Here is a 20,059-nt window from a genome sequence, read left to right as displayed (position 1 = left end):
AGGCAGAGGCGTTCTGGGCTGGACTCGGAACCAGGTCCAGCTCCCACCTATGCCCTGCCTTGCTGGGCAAAATGTCCTTCACTGTGCAGGCCTTGTCATTGTGAAATGATGCTAAGAGTTTCTTGGGGATTTTGAAAAATATATGTATATATTTAGCACAAAGCTTTGCGCACAGTAACTACTGAGGAGCCTATTGTTCTACCTTACCTCCACAATCCTTTTGAAACTGCCCTGCCCCTGAGCCACGTGGTCCTGCTGACAATCACAGCAGGCCATCCCCCACTAAAAGAGATTGGCCCAGGGTTAGACATGTGACTTCTGCCAGGCCAATCAGAGACCTGGCTTGGGATTGTGTACATGGAATTCAGGGGAGAAGCCCCTCCTTTTGAGACTGCTAAAGCCATGTCCCCCTTGCCGCTTGAAGGACATACATCCCCGGAGGAGAGAATGAGACCCAGAAATGGGAAAGCAGAGCCTAGAGTGATCAAAGTGATGCATGGGAGTGATGCATTGGTGACAGGCAAATTGAAGAAAGCCTGGTCTCTGGGGCCTGTCACCCAGGGCCCTTCACGCCATCATGGGCGGGGATGCAGACAGGTTCCTCCCACCACACCCTCCCAAAAACCACATTTCCAGCGTGGGCGAAACCAGCATTCTGGGACTAGCTGCTGAGAGTTGGTTTTCAGTGTTGTTATTGGGTGCCCTGGAGTTGATTCCAACTCAGCAGCCCCACTTGACAGAGTAGAACTGCCCCATAGGGTTTTCTAGGCTGTAATCTTTTTTGAATAAGGACGACCCAAGAAGAATTGACGCCTTTGAATTATGGTTTTGGCAAAGAATATTGAATATACCACAGACTGCCAAAAGAACAAACAATCTGTCTTGGAAGAAGAACAACCAGAATGGTCCTTAGAAGCAAGGATGGCAAAACTACGTCTCACATACTTTGGACATGTTATCAGGAGGGATCAGTCCCTGGAGAAGGACATCATGCTTGGTAAAGTAGAAGGTCAGTGAAAAAGAGGAAGAACTTCAAGTAGATGGATTGACACCGTGGCTACAACAATGGGCTCAAGCATAGCAAAAATTGTGAGGATGGTGCAGGACTGGGCAGTGTTTTGTTTTGTTGTGCGTAGTGTCACTATGATTTGGAACTGACTCAATGGCACATAACAACAACAACAATCTTTACAGAATTGCCAGATCTTTCTCCAGCTCAGCAGTTTGGGCTCCTTCGATTCTCAGTAAGTAGAAGATTTATTGGGTAATGACAAAGGTGGTAGGGGTCTGTCACACATTAACCTCTTGGCCCCTGTGGAACCACAGCCACAGGCCCCACAGCAAGGCCACCTGAGCCGAGAGTATATTGTAAAATATACATAACATACAATTTGTCATTTTAACCGTTTTTAAGTATACACTTCAATGGCATTAATTACATTCAATGAATAAGGAAGACTGAAGAAGAATTGATGCCTTTGAATTATGGTGTTGGTGAAGAATATTGAATATACCGTGGACTGCCAGAAGAATGAACAAATCTGTCTTGGAAAAAGTACAGCTGGAGTGCTCCTTGGAAGTGAGGATGGTAAGACTTTGTCTCATGTACTTTGGACATATATCGGGGGGACCAGTCCCTGGAGAAGGACATCATGCTTGGTAAAGTAGAAGGCCAGTGAAAAAGAGGAAGACCCTCGACAAGATGGAGTGATAAGTTGACTTCAACAATGGGCTCAAACATAACGAGGATTGTGAGGTTGGCACAGGACCAGGCAGTGTTTTGTTCTGTTGTACACAGGGTTGCTATGAGTTGGAAGTGACTCGAAGGCACCTAACAACAACAACAGTTATATATTCAATGTTGTGCAACGATCACCAGTATTTTTTTCCAAAACTTTTTTACCATTCCAGACTGAAACTCTGTACCCATTAAACAGTAACTCCCCCATTTCCTCCTCCCCCTCAACTCTTGGTAACCTCTGTTCTACCTTCTGTCTCTGCATTTGCCTATTCTAGGTTTTTTCCTGCAAGTGGGGTCATACAATATTTGTCCTTTTGTGTCTGGCTTATTTCATTCAGCATAATGTTTTCAAGGTTCATTCAAGTTGCAACATGTATCAGAACTTCATTTCTCTTTATGGGTGAATAATATTTCATTGTGTATATACACCACACTGTGTTTATCCATTCCTCTGTTGATGATGGACGCTTAGGTCGTTTCCACCTTTTGGCTGTTGCGAATAGTGCTGCAGTGAACATAGGTGTACAAGTCTCTGTTTGAGTCCCTGCTTTCCAGACTTTTGGGTGAGGTGCCACTCTCTTGACCACACCTCTCTGCGGGAGCCATGTGGGACTTCCTTTGCGCCCTCTTACCTTCCGCTGGGTGAATCCTTCCTGGGGTTGATGCCTGGAATAGCTCCTCTGCAGGCCTCCACCAGCTTGTCAGCCTCAGATTGGGTCCTCTGGAGCTAGGGCGGAGCCTTTACCACAAGACGACTGTTCTCAGCCCCTGGCTGCAGATAGCGTGCAGGGAGAAGGCAGTGGCTGATTCTGTTCACCAGGGCCCAGCAGCTGCCAGACACCAATCACCTGAGGACTAGAGAACAGGTCAGCCGCCCCAAGGACCATGAGTTCCCTGAGGGCAGGCACTGAGTCTGATCATTTCTGTACCTTCAGGGCCAGTGTGGGGCATGGCACAGGGTAGGCATTAATGTATGCTTGTTGAATGAATGCTGCATGTTTACATTCCTCCGGGGTCAGGGAACTCGCCCTCAGTCAGAAAACTGTGCTTATCTTGTTGGCAGCCTCATACTCCTCCACTGAGCTTGAATTAGGAGGGATTCCTTGGGCTTCCTCTGGGGCAGGCCTGAGAGGGGTTCCTACCTAGTTCCTGGTCCCCAAGCATCCCACACCAGCAGCAGCTCCCTTCCACCTACGCCTCCCCCTCCCCAGGTTGGAGAGTCTCTGTAAATCTAAATTAACAAGACAGCAGCAGTGGCAGGCAGTGGTGGGAGCCCAAACTGTGGCTCATTTCTGTCGATCAATGCACTATATCGTCCCTTGTAAGTGATTAGAAAGCAGAGCCGTCTATCTCTTCGGATTTCATGGCTCTACATTGTAAATTTCTTATTCTGGTTAATGATTGTCTGGACAGACAGCACCAACTAGCCCTTTGCTACACATCACAATGGTAATGACCCTCGATGACTAGCTCCTGCTCTGCCGGTTTGTGCTGGGTCCCATGCTGAGTCCTGTGCTGGGTCCAGTGCTGTGTGCTTCCCAGGCATGGTCTCCTAGCAGCCCCACGAGGGAGATTTTATTGTTTCTGCCCCCATTTCACAGATAGGCGCTCAGAGAGGCGGAGTGGCTCACCTGAGGGGCTGTGACTCATGGCAGAGGGGATGTGGGCCCGGAGTGCAAGGCTGGTGGCCAGTGGTCCAGGCAGGCTGCAGACTTGACTCCTGAGCCCAGGGGTCCTGAAGCCCCCTCCTTGCCTTCCCTCAAAGGCAGTCATGAACACCACCACCAAACCATTTCAAGGCCTTCCCTGTCTGTCCTTGGTCTGGCCCCAGAGGAGGTGGCTGTTCTGAGAGGGGGAATTCATGGGGTCTGGAGTCCATGGGCAAATGGGGCTTTGCAAAGCCACCCTTGGGGGTCCCTGCATTGTTGGGTGACTGAGGTCTTTTAAGCACTGGGTGCAGAGCAGTCAAAACAAAAGTGCAAGTTCAGCCCCTACTTGAGGATCCTCCAGCCCAGATGCACAGATAGGTGTGGAGACAGGAATCAGGGAAAAAAATTGTCTTTTGGAGGGAAGAGTGGTTTTGGTTTTGTTGTGGGCATGACAAGCCCAGTCCTCAAACCCAACCGGGCAAGAAATAGCCCTTACTTAAATTCTGTAACTTGACATTTAAGGGGAGCCTCTGCCCCAGTGAGAGCCCTGGTGGTGCAGCGGTTAATAGGTCAGCTGCTAACCAACAGGCCAGTAGTTTGAATCCACCAGGTGCTCCTTGGAAACCCTGTGGGGCAGTTCTACTCTGTCCTAAGGGTTTCTATGAGTCGGAATCAACTTATTGGCAACAGGTTTGATTTTTTTTTTTTGGTCTGCCATAGTAGGCTAGTGGGAAACCCCAGTTCCAGTTTTGGAACTGTTCCTTAGGAAGCATTTCCCAAGTTCACTGGGCGTTTGCACACATCACCACCTTAACCAGTTCTCTCAGCAAGCCCAGCCAACTCAGGGCAGATGTGCCCTTTGCCCTTTGAGCAAGTTTTTACCTCCCTGGAGCTCAGTTTCATTATTTGTGGAGCGGACAACCTCTCTTTTTCTCGTGTATTCACTCAACCCATCTCCTGTGCACCCACGCTGGCCTTAGTCCCACTTTGGGGCCAGGAAATAGGCATAGAGGGGGTGCTCACTTGTCCAAAGTCACCCACTAGCAAGTGGCAGGGCTGGGATTTGAACCCAGGCAGCCTGGCTCCAGTGTCCACGCTCTTGCCCCCTAGACCATCCTGGCTCCTGGGCTGCTGTGGTGAATTTCCCTAGTACTTCTGTGAGGCCACCCAATTGTAGCCACATTTTCCAATAAGAGATTTCCGACACCTCCCCAGGAATCCAGGGTTTGGCACAGATATTCCCCAGCCCAGGAAAATAACCCCCAAGATGATGTGGGTACAGAGGTTTGGGGTAACCTTGACTTCTGTAACTTTCCTTCCTAATCTACAGCCTCCCTCAGCCCTTTGCTCCAATGCACATCAGCTAAGCCCTTAACATAGTCAAGGGCTTGAAGAATGCTAAAAATTTAATGTATGTTAAAAGGGTATTAAATTCTAAACTAAAATTTACATGGAAATATGACATTAAAATATTTTTAGCTTTCAGGAAGCTGGGGGCTGGAATGCTATAATACAGACAAATTTTATCATTTTAGAAAGAATTAGTCTCACAGTATTTCTTGTGTATTCATAGAGTTAGTGCATAAAGATGCAAACCCAGCCTGGGGCTACTCAGCTGAGGCAGGTAGGGGTGGGAGGAGAGGGTCAGCTGGTGGGAGCCCTCAGAGGCCTCCTCCTGGACCCTGGGCCTGTTCCTGGAGGGCTGGGGCTGTCCCCGGAGGCTGGAAGACTGGCTGGCAGGAGGAGGTCTTGGCCAATGTGCTCTCAGTGAGGACTTTGCATCCTTGTCAGGGCTTCCTGTTACTGATCCCCTACTGGGCGCCAGTCCTGTGCAAAGGATCTCATTTATCCTCACTAAGAAGATGGGATTTCTTCTTTGGTGTGCAGATGAGAAAAAAGCTCAGAGAAGTTGTGCCATGCGTCTGGGGTCACACAGCACAGAGGCAGATTTTCTCAGTCAGCAGCCTTCAAGGCTGTCTGAACATTCGTCCGCCTGGCTGCCCCCTCCCTTGATGGTCCCCTGCGGCTGGAGCAGGTCTTCCCTGAGCCTCAGCCCTGGCCTGGACTCCCACTATAACTCCTGGCTTTCTTATCTCCGGGGTATTACAGGCAGAGCTACCTTCCCTGCCTGGCTGAGGGTGTTGGGAGGGCACCACATATGTGTTCCTGTTGTACCCTGAGGGCCTAGAAGAGGAATAGCCCAGACAAGGTGATCAGGAAAAGTTTGTGGAATGAAGTGTGACTTTATGTGGCAACTGCTCACAGGCCCCACCCCCATGCCAGGCCCTTGGTTGGGTACTGGGCACCCAAAGATGAGTCAGGCCTGGTCCCTGCCCACCAGTAGGAAGTCTGTCCTTGGGTCCTCTCTCTGCCTCTTACTGTGTGTCTTTGGACGAGTGACTGAGTCTTGGTATCCTCACCTATAAAAGGGGATAGGAATAGTGTGTGCCTCCTGGGCTGGGGTGAGGATTAAATGAGATGAGGAATGTTAATCCCTTGGCACAGAGCCCAATGAATAACAGCTCCTGGCATCATTCATGCCAACAAATCACACGTGTGAAGTATGATACCTTGGCTACAGTATGTGCTCAAGAAAGGGTGGCTCAAAGGGCTCACAGGCAGTGGAAGGCCAGGCTGGTAGGCAACGATAATACTAGGGTCACTTCTGTTGTGGGACAGGCATCTGGACTCAGGAGAACTGAGGGTGGGGAAGGCTGCTCCTCACCAAGCGGGAGGCATGACACTCAGTGGAGGGGCCAGGTGTGGTGTGCGGCCTAAAATTAAGGCTCAGTGTTACGTGCTGCCTTGACACCTGGTAAAATCGGGAGGGCCTTGAAGGGCCTAACCGCAAGTTCCCCTCTCCACTCTGCTTCCGTGGGAAGGTCGCCTAGCCAAACAACCCTCCTTGTCAGGGGGATCAGGCACAGTTCCTGCTTATCCTCAGTTCCCTGCCAGCCTGTGGAATTATTCAAACAAGTCAATCACATCCTTTCATGGGAATCAGGAGGCACCCCACCCCTTTGATACTATAAAACCTGCCTCTCAAATCACTGTATGGCCTGTATGCAATCCCTGTATGGCTTCTGTGGAGTCCTCTTCCCCCAGGCTGTGAGTATATGTGACTATTCCCCATAACCCTAGGGTGGGAATCCCTCGCTGGTGCATAGGAGGTGATTCAAACACAAGGCCTCTGTGGGCTGACCGGGTGGCACCAGGAAGGCCTGCTGCTGCTCTGTGCAGTGCTCCGGCCCAGGTCAGGATCAGAGGCAGCCCCCCCGTAGGGTGGGGACTGAAGGCCCCAGAGAGAGGGAAGTGGGAGACCAGCCACAGAGTGAGGCCCACGCTGGGCTTGCCTGCAGCCTCCCCCCACCCCCTCCCCCTTGTCTGCCTCTCAGCTTCTCTGTGGGTACCCTATCCTCAGGCTAACAACCTTCCCTCACACTCATCCCCTTGTGGGCAGCAGACCAGCAATTATTACTGGTCAAACCACTCTTGGTTTGCACCCAAAAAGCCTCCCATTTGCTTCAGAAAGAAAGAAAAAGACTTTTCGTAGGAGCCCCAGTCAGCTGCAGGAGACAGTCACAGACAAAGAGGGTGCTGAGTAGGTGACGGGTGCTCCAGAAGCCCTTAAAGGCCCCTAACTCCCCTAGGGATCAAGGAAGGCTCCTGGTGCAGGTGCCGAGCTGCCTGGAACCAGAAGGCTGAGCGGCCAGCAGCCTGGAGACACTGGGACGGGCACAGCAGGCACCCGGGCAAAGGACTGGCCTTGGCTTGTGGAAGGCAGAACGTCTCTGTTCCACTCGTTTCCTGGAAGAAGCATCACTTCCAGGAAGGGCCATGGGAGGTGCGGTTACCTGCGTGTTCTATGGTATGCGGCCATGTGCTGGCCCAGGGTGGAAACTCGGGAATTTATTCTCCCAGGGAGCCAGGGAGTCTGGTTGTCAGCAGAGTGGGAGAGCAGGAGGAAGGCACAATGTGAACAACCATGTGGGGCTTTGGGAATCATTGAGGCTGAGCCTTCGGGTCCCAGGAAGGGGCGGGAGGCTTTGAAGGACAGATCAAAGTGGAGACTAGCCCTTTTTGCTCACTACTACAGAGTTCTTTCTATCTGGCAGCCTCCTGGCTTGACTCAGCGGTCATGAATTGTCAGGAGCAGCATCCTGCTTCTGAATTAGGAGGAGGGACTGGGTGGGCAGGACCCTGGGGGTGGGATAGGGCCAGTGCAGCTGGAGACCCTGATCTGGCTGCCCTCTCTCAGCTCACCTGTGCTCAGACATTTTCACGGTGTGGAGAGCAGAAAGGCTCTGGGGTGGAATCCGTGTTCACCAGCCTGTGACCCAGCAGGTGACTAGCCTGTTGGTAAAGCTGGGCTCCCAATCGCACCCTGAGGTCATGACAAGGGAGGGCTGTCCTCTCTCCTCAAGCCGGGCTGCTGATGGAACAGCCATCCCAGGGAACCCGAAGTGGGAGCTGAGTGGAAGGCCAGCACAGGCTGGGCCACTGAGCCCTCATGACCGAGACGGGCTTCTCACTAGCTCCATCTTACAGACCATGAAACTGAGACTCAGAGAGATTACAGATGATGTCCTCAATCACCCAGCTAGACAGGGGCAGGCTGGGATTCCTACCCAGGGTTTTGTGACTTGAGGCCATGGCTGTGTCTTGGTTGTCCTGTCAAGACCTCTCTGGATCCCTCTGGGTGATGGCTGCTGAGAGGCTCTTTGCATCCCAGCTTCTGAGGCCTGAGCCTCTGCCATTTTGCTGGCGCAGGAGAGTGGCTCAGACTGGCAGTCAGCTCTGGTCCCAGGGGAAACCCCGGCCAGGGCAGGGGGGCCAGCACAGGCGGAAATGACCACTCGCTGCCTGGCAGGCACCTCCCGGCCGCCGCCCCTCTGGGAGGTCACTCATTGGCAGTTAAAAATCTATTGTGACTTGTCAGAAAAATGAATAAATGGGCACATTATTTTTTCATTCCAGACCTCAGCATCTGTTTGTCTAATCAGGAAGGAGAGTAGGGAAGTCAGCAAGGGCTGCTGTGTGCATTTTATGTAAGTTTTCCTCTGTCAAAGGAGTTTAAATGGGTAATGAACAGGCTGTGGTGATTTGAAATATAATCCCATTAAATTGACGAGATTACCGGGCTTCGAGACTTCACAAATCACGCTTAGGGCTTTTATAACAAACACCGCCCTGTTGGGATTTTGCATTTAAGCAGAGGTGTTTGGTGGGAACACAATTTGACAGGTTTAACCCTTTCTTTCTCCTTGGCTGCTTCCCAACTGGCAGATCCACCAAGTACAGGCTCAGTGGGGCTTTCAAAATCTAGGGTGTTTTAGGCCACGTAGCCAAAAGCGAGGGCCTGGCAAAGTTGGGGACAGCTGGGGCAGGAAACAGTTGGATCCCAGGTCTGACTCTGCCACTTCCCAACTGTGTGGTCTTGGGTGAGGAACTTCACTTCTTTGATCAATTTCCTCATCTGTGAAATGGGGACTAGGTGGTTATGAGGATTGACTGAGAAAATTATAAATAAAATTAGTAATTAATGTTAGTTGAGTGCTAAATAAGAGGCAGGAGGCAGGTACTGATAAAAATGAAAGATATTAACTTAGCTCAGTGTTTGCCAGAGTGAGGTGAGTAACTGGTCATCCCTGTCATGATTTTAGGGGTAAATGGATTTTTTTTTTTAACATGGATTTTTTTTTTTCAAGAGCATACTTGAATATTTATTGTAGTTATTTCTTTTTCTTTTTTTAAAATAATTTTTATTGTGCTTTAAGTGAAAGTTTACAAATCAAGGCTGTCACATATAAGCTTATATACACCTTACTCCATACTCCCACTTACTCTCCCCCTAATGAGTCAGCCCGCTCCCTCCTTCCAGTCTCTCCTTTTGTGATGATTTTGACAGTTTCTAACCCTCTCTACCCTCCTATCTCCCTTCCAGAGAGGAGATGCCAACAAAGTCTCAAGTGTCCACCTGATACAAGTAGCTCACTCTTCGTCAGCATCTCTCTCCAACCCATTGTCCAGTCCTTTCCATGTCTGATGAGTTGTCTTCGGGAATGGTTCCTGTCCTGGGCCAACAGAAGGTTTGGGGACCATGACCGCCGGGATTCCTCTAGTCTCAGTCAGACCATTAAGTCTGGTCTTTTTATGAGAATTGGGGGTCTGCATCCCACTGTTGTCCTGCTCCCTCAGGGGTTCTCTGTTGTGCTCCCTGTCAGGGCAGTCATCGGTTGTGGCCGGGCACCATCTAGTTCTTCTGGTCTCAGGATGATGTAAGTCTCTGGTTCATGTGGCCCTTTCTGTCTCTTGGGCTCATAGTTATCGTGTGACCTTGGTGTTCTTCATTCTCCTTTGATCCAGGTGGGTTGAGACCAATTGATGCATCTCAGATGGCCGCTTGTTAACATTTAAGACCCCAGACACCACATTTCAAAGTGGAATGCAGAAAGTTTTCATAATAGAATTATTTTGCCAATTGACTTAGAAGTCCCCTTAAGCCATAGTCCCCTAAACCCCCTCCCTTGCTCCGCTGACCTTTGAAGCATTCAGTTTATCCCGGAAACTTCTTTGCTTTTGGTCCAGTTGAGCTGACCTTCCGTGTATTGAGTATTGTCCTTCCCTTCACCTAAAGTAGTTCTTATCTACTAACTAATCAGTACATAACTCTCTCCCACCCTCCCTCCCTCCCCCCCTCATAACCACAAAAGTATGTGTTTTTCTCAGTTTATACTATTTCTCAAGATCTTATAATAGTGGTCTTATACAATATTTATCCTTTTGCCTCTGACTAATTTCACTCAGCATAATGCCTTCCAGGTTCCTCCATGTTATGAAATGTTTCACAGATTCATCACTGTTCTTTATCGATGCGTAGTATTCCATTGTGTGAATATACCATAATTTATTTAACCATTCATCCATTGATGGACACCTTGGTTGCTTCCAGCTTTCTGCTATTGTAAACAGAGCTGCAATAAACATGGGTATGCATATATCGGTTCGTGTAAAGGCTCTTATTTCTCTAGGGTATATTCCGAGGAGTGGGATTTCTGGGTTGTATGGTAGTTCTATTTCTAACTTTTGAAGAAAACGCCAGATAGATTTCCAAAGTGGTTGTACCATTTTACATTCCCACCAGCAGTGTATAAGAGTTCCAATCTCTCCGCAGCCTCTCCAACATTTAGTATTTTGTGTTTTTTGGATTAACGCCAGCCTTGTTGGAGTGAGATGGAATCTCATCGTAGTTTTAATTTGCATTTCTCTAATGGCTAATGATCGAGAGCATTTTCTCATGTATCTGTTAGCTGCCTGAATATCTTCTTTAGTGAAGTGCGTGTTCATATCCTTTGCCCACTTTTTGATTGGGTTGTTTGTCTTTTTGTGGTTGAGTTTTAACAGAATCACATAGATTTTAGAGATCAGGCACTGGTCTGAGATGTCATAGCTGAAAATTCTTTCCCAGTCTGTAGGTGGTCTTTTTACTCTTTTGGTGACGTCTTTAGATGAGCATAGGTGTTTGATTTTTAGGCGCTCCCACTTATCTGGTTTTTCTTCGTCATTTTTGGTAATGTTTTGTATTCTGTTTATGCCTTGTATTAGGTAGGGCTCCTAAGGTTGTCCCTATGTTTTCTTCCATGATCTTTATCGTTTTAGTCTTTATGTTTAGGTCTTTGATCCACTTGGAGTTAGTTTTTGTGCATGGTGTGAGGTATGGGTCCTGTTTCATTTTTTTGCAAATGGATATCCAGTTATGCCAGCACCATTTGTTAAAAAGACTATCTTTTCCCCAATTAACTGCCACTGGGCCTTTGTCAAATATCAGCTGCTCATACGTGGATGGATTTATATCTGGGTTCTCAATTCTGTTCCATTGGTCTATGTGCCTGTTGTACCAGTACCAGGCTGTTTTGACTACTGTGGCTGTATAATAGGTTCTAAAATCAGGTAGAGCGAGGCCTCCCACTTTCTTCTTCTTTTTCAGTAATACTTTACTTATCCGCGGCTTCTTTCCCTTCCATATGAAGTTGGTGATTTGTTTCTCCATCACATTAAAAAATGTCATTGGAATTTGGATCGGAAGTGCATTGTATGTGTAGATGGCTTTTGGTAGAATAGACATTTTTACTATGTTAAGTCTTCCTATCCATGAGCAAGGTATGTTTTCCCACTTATATAGATCCTTTTTAGTTTCTTGCACTAGTACTTTGTAGTTTTCTTTGTATCGGTCTTTTACATGTTTGGTAAGGTTTATTCCTAAGTATTTTATCTTCTTGGGGGCTACTGTGAATGGTATTGATTTGGTGATTTCCTCTTCGATGTTCTTTTTGTTGATGTAGAGGAATCCAAGTGATTTTTATATGTTTATCTTATAACTTGAGACTCTGCCAAACTCTTCTATTAGTTTCAGTAGTTTTCTGGAGGATTCCTTAGGGTTTTCCGTGTATACGATCATGTCATCTGCAAATAGAGATAATTTTACTTCCTCCTTGCCAATTCGGATGCCCTTTATTTCTTTGTCTAGCCTAATTGCTCTGGCTAGGACCTCTAGCACAATGTTGAATAAGAGCAGTGATAAAGGGCATCCTTGTCTGGTTCCTGTTCTCAAGGGAAATGCTTTCAGGCTCTCTCCATTTAGAGTGATGTCGGCTGTTGGCTTTGTATATATAAAAAAAAAAATATAGATGCCCTTTATTATGTTGAGGAATTTTCCTTCAATTCCTATTTTGCTGAGAGTTTTTATCCTAAATGGGTGTTGGACTTTGTCAAATGCCTTTTCTGCGTCAATTGATAAGATCATGTGGTTTTTGTCTTTTGTTTTATTTATATGGTGGATTACATTAATGGTTTTTCTAATATTAAACCAGCCTTGCATACCTGGTATAAATCCCACTTGGTCGTGGTGGATTATTTTTTTGATATGTTGTTGAATTCTATTGGCTAGAACTTTGTTGAGGATTTTTGCATCTATGTTCATGAGGGATATACGTCTGTAATTTTCTTTTTTTGTGGTGTCTTTACCTGGTTTTGGTATCAGGGATATGGTGGCTTCATAGAATGAGTTAGGTAGTATTCCGTCATTTTCTATGCTTTGAAATACCTTTAGTAGTAGTGGTGTTAACTCTTCTCTGAAAGTTTGGTAGAACTCTGCAGTAAAGCCGTCTGGGCCAGGGCTTTTTTTTGTTGGGAATTTTTTGATTACCTTTTCAATCTCTTTTTTTGTTATGGGTCTATTTAGTTGTTCTACTTCTGATTGTGTTAGTTTAGGTAAAAAAAGTGTTTTTTCTAGGAATTCATCCATTTCTTCTAGGTTTGCAAATTTGTTAGAGTACAATTTTTCATAATAATCCGATATGATTCTTTTAATTTCAGTTGGGTCTGTTGTGATGTGGCCCATCTCTTTTCTCATTCAGGTTGTTTGTTTCCTTTCCTGTATTTCTTTAGTCAGTCTGGGCAATGGTTTATCAATTTTGTTAATTTTTTCAAAGAACCAGCTTTTGGCTTTGTTAATTCTTTCAATCGTTTTTCTGTTCTCTAATTCATTTAGTTCAGCTCTAATTTTTATTATTTGTTTTCTTCTGGTGCCTGATGGATTCTTTTGTTGCTCACTTTCTGTTTGTTCAAGTTGTAGGGACAGTTCTCTGATTTTGGCTCTTTCTTCTTTATATATGTGTGCATTTATCGATATAAATTGACCTCTGAGCACTGCCTTTGCTGTGTCCCAGAGGTTTTGATAGGAAGTGTTTTCATTCTCCTTGCATTCTATGAATTTCTTTATTCCCTCCTTAATGTCAGCAGGGTATTGTTTAGTTTCCAAGTATTTGATTTCTTTTCCCTGCTTTTTCTGTTATTGATTTCCACTTTTATGGCCTTGTGGTCTGAGAAGACGCTTTGTAATATTTTGATGTTTTGGATTCTGCAAAGGTTTGTTTTATGACCTAATATGTGGTCTATTCTAGAGAATGTTCCATGTGTGCAGAAAAAAAAGTATACTTTGCAGCAGTTGGGTGGAGTGTTCTGTATAAGTCTATGAGGTCAAGTTGGTTGATTGTAGCAATTAGGTCTTCCGTGTCTCTATTGAGCTTCTTACTGGAAGTCCTGTCCTTCTCCGAAAGTGGTGTGTTGAAGTCTCCTACTATAATTGTGGAGCTGTCTATCTCACTTTTCAGTTCTGTTAAAGTTTGTTTTATGTATCTTACAGCCCTGTCATTGGGTGCATAAATATTTAATATGGTTATATCTTCCTGGTCAATTGTCCCTTTAATCATTATGTAGTGTCCTTCTTTATCCTTTGTGGTGGATTTAACTTTAAAGTCTATTTTGTCAGAAATTAATATTGCTACTCCGGCTCTTTTTTGCTTGTTGTTTGCTTGATACGTTTTTTTCCATCCTTTGAGTTTTTGTTTGTTTGTGTCTCTAAGTCTAAGGTGTGTCTCTTGTAGGCAGCATATAGACGGATCGTGTTTCTTTATCCAGTCTGAGACTCTCTGTCTCTTTATTGGTGCATTTAGTCCCTTTACATTCAGCGTAATTATAAATATGTGTATAGTGCTGTCATTTTGATGCTTTTTTGTGTGTGTTGTTGACAATTTCATTTTTCCACTTACTTTTTTGTGCTGAGACTTTTTCTTTGTAAATTGTGTGTTCCTCATTTTCATAGTAGTTGACTTTATGTTTGCTGAGTCATTATGTTTTTATTTTGAGTTATGGAGTTGTTATACCTCTTTGTGGTTACCTTAATATTTACCCCTATTTTTCTAAGAAAAACCGAACTGTATTGTCCTATATCACCTTGTTTCCCTCTCCATATGGCAGTTCTGTGCCTCCTGTATTTAGTCCCTCTTTTTGATTATTGTGATCTTTTACATATTGACTTCAATGATTCCGTTTTGAGCGTTTTTTTCTTTTTAAAATTAATCTTAATTTGTTTTTGTGATTTCCCTATTTGAGTTGATATTAGGACGTTCTGTTCTGTGACCTTGTGTTGTGCTGGTATCTGATATTATTGGTTTTCTGACCAATTTCCTTTAGTATTTCTTGTAGCTTTGGTTTGGTTTTTGCAAATTCTCTAAGCTTGTGTTTATCTGTAAATGTTTTAATTTTGCCTTCGTATTTGAGAGAGAGTTTTGCTGGATATATGATCCTTGGCTGGCAGTTTTTCTCCTTCAGTGCTCTGTATATGTCATCCCATTGCCTTCTTGACTGCATGGTTTCTGCTTAGTCTGAACTTATTCTTATTGATTCTCCTTTGTAGGAGACCTTTCTTTTATCCCTGGCTGCTTTTAAAATTGTCTCTTTATCTTTGGTTTTGGCAAGTTTGTTTTACATGGGTTTTTAATTTGAATAGTTAGGTATTTATTTTAATGTGCATCAGGAAACACATGTCCAGCACACCAAATCCACGACTTCACGGCCATTCTTATTTAGGATGAGGTTTAAGGTAGAGAACAATGTTAGCTTGAAATAATTTAAAGGGAAAATACTAAATCATAGGCCAGGTGCTACCTGGGTGAAGCCTGTACACATGGTGGAGTTTGGGAAGCACAGTGTCACCTCATGGTGGCAGACACTAGGATGTTTCCCAATTTTCAATCTGGTCCCCTTGAAGTAGGCATCACCACGTGTCTAGTTCTGGTCAATGAAATGAGTAGAAGTAGGAAGTGACATATGTCACTTTCAAACAACAGAGTTTAGTTGTTGCTTCGAGAACAGCTGCCTTGGAGAGTCACCTGCACCCACAGGCAACTTTGAGTGAAAGAAATATAAACTTTTGTTGTGCTAAGCCACTGACACCTTGGGGTTGTTTGTTTGTTACTGCAGCATAGCCTGGCCCACCCTGACTAGTAAACTCATCCAATCTTCATAATGCCTCTTGAAGTAGGTATTGTTTCCATTTTACAGAGGACAAAACTGAGGCACAGAGATCAAGCAGCTTGCTGAGCTCGTTGAGGTAGGAAGTAAAGGATTTAAACTCAGACATAGTTGACTTAAAACCTTCTCCCTATGGCCTCTCAGATGTGACACCATTCCAGTAATCAAAAAGCAGGTTTTTGCATAAAAAAGAAACTTCTAGTGTTTCCTGGAACATTCGGAAAAGGCACATTTGTTTCTGTGGGTACCCAGGCAACTGTGGAGCTTGGACTGGGTGCAGGCCCACAGTGCAGCCCCTCACTTCCCCGCCCCCTCCCCCACCGCCCAAATCAGAGCTGTTTTTCTCTGGGGCAGAGACTGAGGCCTGGCTCCTGAGATCCCTCCTTCCTGGCACTGAGGCATCTGCCAGGGCTCTGGGCTCAAGGAGGGGCAGCTTAGGCACAGCTGGGCCCCCAGTCAGAGATGGCACCACTGGGGGAGAACACGGTATCCAGGCAACTGGGTTGAATGACGTGACAGACATCGACATCAATAGAACATCTTGAGTCCAACCCTAGGAGGTGGCCATTTTCAACCCATTTTACAGCCAGGGACATGGAGGCAGAGAAGTTAAACACTAGAGGTCTTGAGCCTGGTAAACGGAGGAGCTGAGATTTGGACCTGGGCTGTGGAGACTGCACACTAGGACCCTAGACCCCAGGAGGACTCTAGTCCCCCACCGATCGACTGATGCAGGGGTAGGGGTAAATTCCATTATCCCCAGTTCAGAGGTGGGAACCCAAGGTTGAGAACATAATGCGACTTGCTTGAGGTCACAGACCAGGGCGTGGGGAGCTTTGATTCCAGGTCTGGACCTCAAGCCTTGGGGGAAGTCCCTGCTTTTTCTTTCTCTCCTCCTTCCTGCCCCTCCCTCACTGATGGAAGAAGAAAAGCACCCAGTGGCACTGGTAAGAACCAGGCATCAGCAGTCTGTGCCGGGAGTTGGGGTGATCCTATCCTCCAGTGCAGCCCCCTTGGCACTGTGGCACTTGGCCTGGGCTGCCGGGCAGGGTTGGTTTGGCCAAGAGCAGAAAATCCTCTGCCCCCACTTCTTGTTCCTTTTTCTCAGTCTCAGGGCTTCCCTTCCTCAGCCCAAGCTTCCATCTTCACCCTACTGGATGAAACGAAAGCGGTTGCTGGGTCACAGAGAAATGACGGGGCCTCTCCCTCTGGGACGGCTTGGGAAGGGCACTGTATTCTCCCCTGGAGGCTGCAGCAGCCCACCGTCCCTGCCCCATCTTCCCCGCCTTGGCTGAAGGACCTACCTCCAATTTCCTCTCCAGCCTGTGGGCAGGAGTCCTGGAGCTCCCAGAGCGGAGGGGCTTGTTCAGGTCCCATGTGTGCACGGACGCATTAAGAAGCTGCCCCAACTTCCGTTGGGGTGGAGGGGCCCAACTTGGCTGCCCTCACTAGCCCACCCTAGTGCTGGCTGCTTCACCTCATGCCTTTCCCAGCCTGTTATCTCCTGTCTCCCCATCTTCTTTGCCTGGAACTTTCTCTGGCACCTTCCAGGGCACAATGGTCTGCCCAGCGCCTGTGTGGAGTCCGCTTCGATATGGCCGAGGGTCACTTGCCCACCTCTTGGCCTCACCAGACTAGGAGGGTCTTGACACCTGAATAGGGCCCTTACTCCCCTCTCTATCCCTGATATTCCACACAGTCCCTGACCTGGGCAAATGGGGAGCCCTAAAACTGGCAGGTTTTTAAGGGCATGAGAGGGTTGGGGGTCATCTCCCAGCATTTTAACCCATGAAGAGAAGACTCAGAGGGATGTGAGTGTGGTCTTCAAAAGTTTTGGGGCCTCCAGGGCAGGTGGGGCCCCTTTGGTCCTGGGGGTGCGTGTATGTGGGGCTCAGAGCCAGGGAGCAGGAGCCAAGGCTCAGGGTCAGTAGCGCAGTGATACCATGAGTGGGGCCCCTGAGAGCCAGGGCGAGTCCTGGCCTGGAGCAAGCAATCAGTGAAGGTCAGCTACCGAGGATTAAACTGGCGGACAGTGAGCGCCGTCCCCAGGGGCACACAAGCAGAGGCTCCAGGACTCCGGGGTGGAGGATGGACATGCACTTACCGCCCCAAGAAAGGAGGTTGCACTACATGACTCCACAGTGTTTTTCAACTCTTAGAATTCTTGTTCAGAAGCACAGATGCTCCTAAGGCAAACAGAAACCACTGGAAGGAAGGTTGAGGTCACCATGATTCTGAGAAATTCAGAGATTCCTAGAAAGGACTACAGAGCTCTGGTGGTACAATGGTTACGAGCTGGGCTGCTAACCAAAAAGTCAGCAGTTCAAGTCCACCAGGTGCTCCTTGGAAACCCTATGGGGCAGTTCTACTCTGTCCTATAGGGTCTTTATGAGTCGGAATCGACTAGGCGGCAGCAAGTTTTTTTTTTTTTTTCACAGAGGTTACCTAATCCAGTACCTTCATTTACAGTTTAGGAAACTGAGGCCTCAACAGGGCAGGGCCTAGCTTAGAGCCATGGAGCAGTCAACATGGAGGACACAGCCCAGTGGTTAGGACCACAGCTGTGGTGTCCATTGGTCACTCATGGTATCCCCAGGCCAGTGAGGTAACCTTTCCAAGCCCTGGTGTAGTCACCTCTGGAACGAAGGCAGTGACCAGATCTGCCAGGACCTCCACCACGGGCAATGGAAATCACAAAAATATGCCCTTTTTTAAAGGGACTGGCATTCCATCTACCTGGCACGCAGCAGGCCCTCAGACAGTGAGGGGCAGTTCTCCGTGGGTCAGCAGAGACCAGGGCTCCAGGGGCCCCTGCCCAGGCCTGACAGCCTACCCACACATGGTAAAGTCCCAGACTGTTTCAGAGGCTCAGTCACGAAATATCATGAACCCCGTGGCTTTATTCCAGAATGAGGACCTTTCAAAGACAGTGAGGACCCACACAGGGCAGGGGTCCACACCAGTGCCAGTATTACTGGAATAATGTTTTTGCCTCTCACTGGTCGAGAATGAGCAGGTAAGGCAAGTAGTTTTCCACACGAGCAAAGCTTTATTGAAGAGTCTTGCAAGCGGAGACGAGGGCCTAGAGCAAGGCATACCCTTATCTCACAGAACAAAAGATGGACCCAAGTTTTTAAAAGTTCTTGGGTGGGAAAAGATCCATGTTTATTCATAGGCACAGGTGGGGATATGTTAGAACTAAGGTGCACGCATAGCAGCTTTCCAAGATGGCTCCTGTCCTGGAGGCCTCTGGGATTCGTAGCAGGACTTATTATAGGGTGTCACGCCTGCCCAGTCTCTCGTTCCCTGGGTTCAATTCCCCGGCTGGGGCTGTAGTAGCCCCTCACTGCCCCTGGTGGAAGGTCACACAGTGGTCACAGGTGGATGCTCTGCGCATGTCCCTGGGCCTGGTGTTCTCCAGCTGCTTCTGAAAGCCAACTTTAAAGAAGTTTACAGAAGTTTATCATTTTGAAATATCCTGCCCCATTGTTCCGGGGAATGGCTTTGTTTCTGCGCCCTGGCCCAATTCTTGTTATTTTGTTTGCAGATTTGGGGAGCCCTCTGTTCTCTAAGTCTTCAGGTTCCACACTCAACGCCCATTACCTCCCTGATAGTATAGTCTATTTCTCTTTTACTTGCTTCTCCTGTAACCACAGCAGTCTCTTTGCTATTTCTCAAACAGGCACCCTCCGACCTCAGTGCCTTTGCTCCCTGTCTTACCAGGTCAGGAGAAGCTGGAGAGCGGAAATGGGGCCTGTTAGGTCACTTCAGCTCAACTAAAACATGCTGAGACGAGAGGGAGAGATGCTGCATGTCTCATCTTAAAATGGAGGTACAGGGCACGAGGGAGACCAAGGAAAAACTGAACTTGAACAGTGTTGCTATTTGGTTGACTTAGGCAGTGGGTGCACAGTGTTCCCCACCTTAAATTATTCCTTAAGCTGGACATCTTTTTTTTAATGTAAACTGAATGTATGTTGCATTCCATCCTAAGAGATCTGTGCTGATTCTGAGTAAAGAGGGTCACTCTAGCTGCTCAGCACTGAGGGAGCCCAGGGTGCGTCTCAGAGACACTCGGAAGCACACCAACAACCAGCATATTAACACGCACCTGCCCTCAGCTGCCCAAGCAGTGAACTGTAGCGTTACCACGTTCAGCGTTACGTTCAGAGCCGGGGCATACTTGAGACTTCGGGAATTCAAAACATTTTGCAAGAGATGGTATACATATGAATTTTATTTTAATATTTTAGTATTGAATATGTCACAAGATTTAATGACCAACTTAGTCATTTACATTTTTCAAAGGTATCTAAATATAAAATCGCTAAAAATTCCAATACAGATAGCAAGCTACAAATAATAGTTCTTTTGTTTCTGGGGTGGGTAGGAATGGAAGACATTAGAAAAGGATGCTTTTGTTGGCTGAGCAAATATCACAATGAAAGAGGAATTCATTAAAATGACCCCTTGTGCAAAGAAATACACTCGACTTTGAGATGGTGCTTTAGTCACATCTCTTCCTGTGTAACAATTTAAAAATATGTTTTAGATGCAGGTCCTCAGTGAAACAGCTGAGGTCCTCGGCCCTGGCCAGGGACAGTAAGAATGGATGTCACTCTGGGAGGAACACTGGAGGACCACAGAGGCATCTGGTGTGGCCAGAGGTGTGTCAGTGGACGGCCAATCCCTTGCCTTTTCCAACCCAGGAAGGACACCATTGGGTAAGTTTCCCTTGTTCCCTGGGATCTCTGTTCACTGTTTTCCCTGATAGAGTGAAAAACAGCAGTTTCCA

This window comes from Loxodonta africana, chromosome 9, assembly GCF_030014295.1.
Source record: "Loxodonta africana isolate mLoxAfr1 chromosome 9, mLoxAfr1.hap2, whole genome shotgun sequence".
NCBI classification, from domain to species: Eukaryota; Metazoa; Chordata; class Mammalia; order Proboscidea; family Elephantidae; genus Loxodonta; species Loxodonta africana.
Note: the sequence above shows the minus strand (reverse complement) of the source record.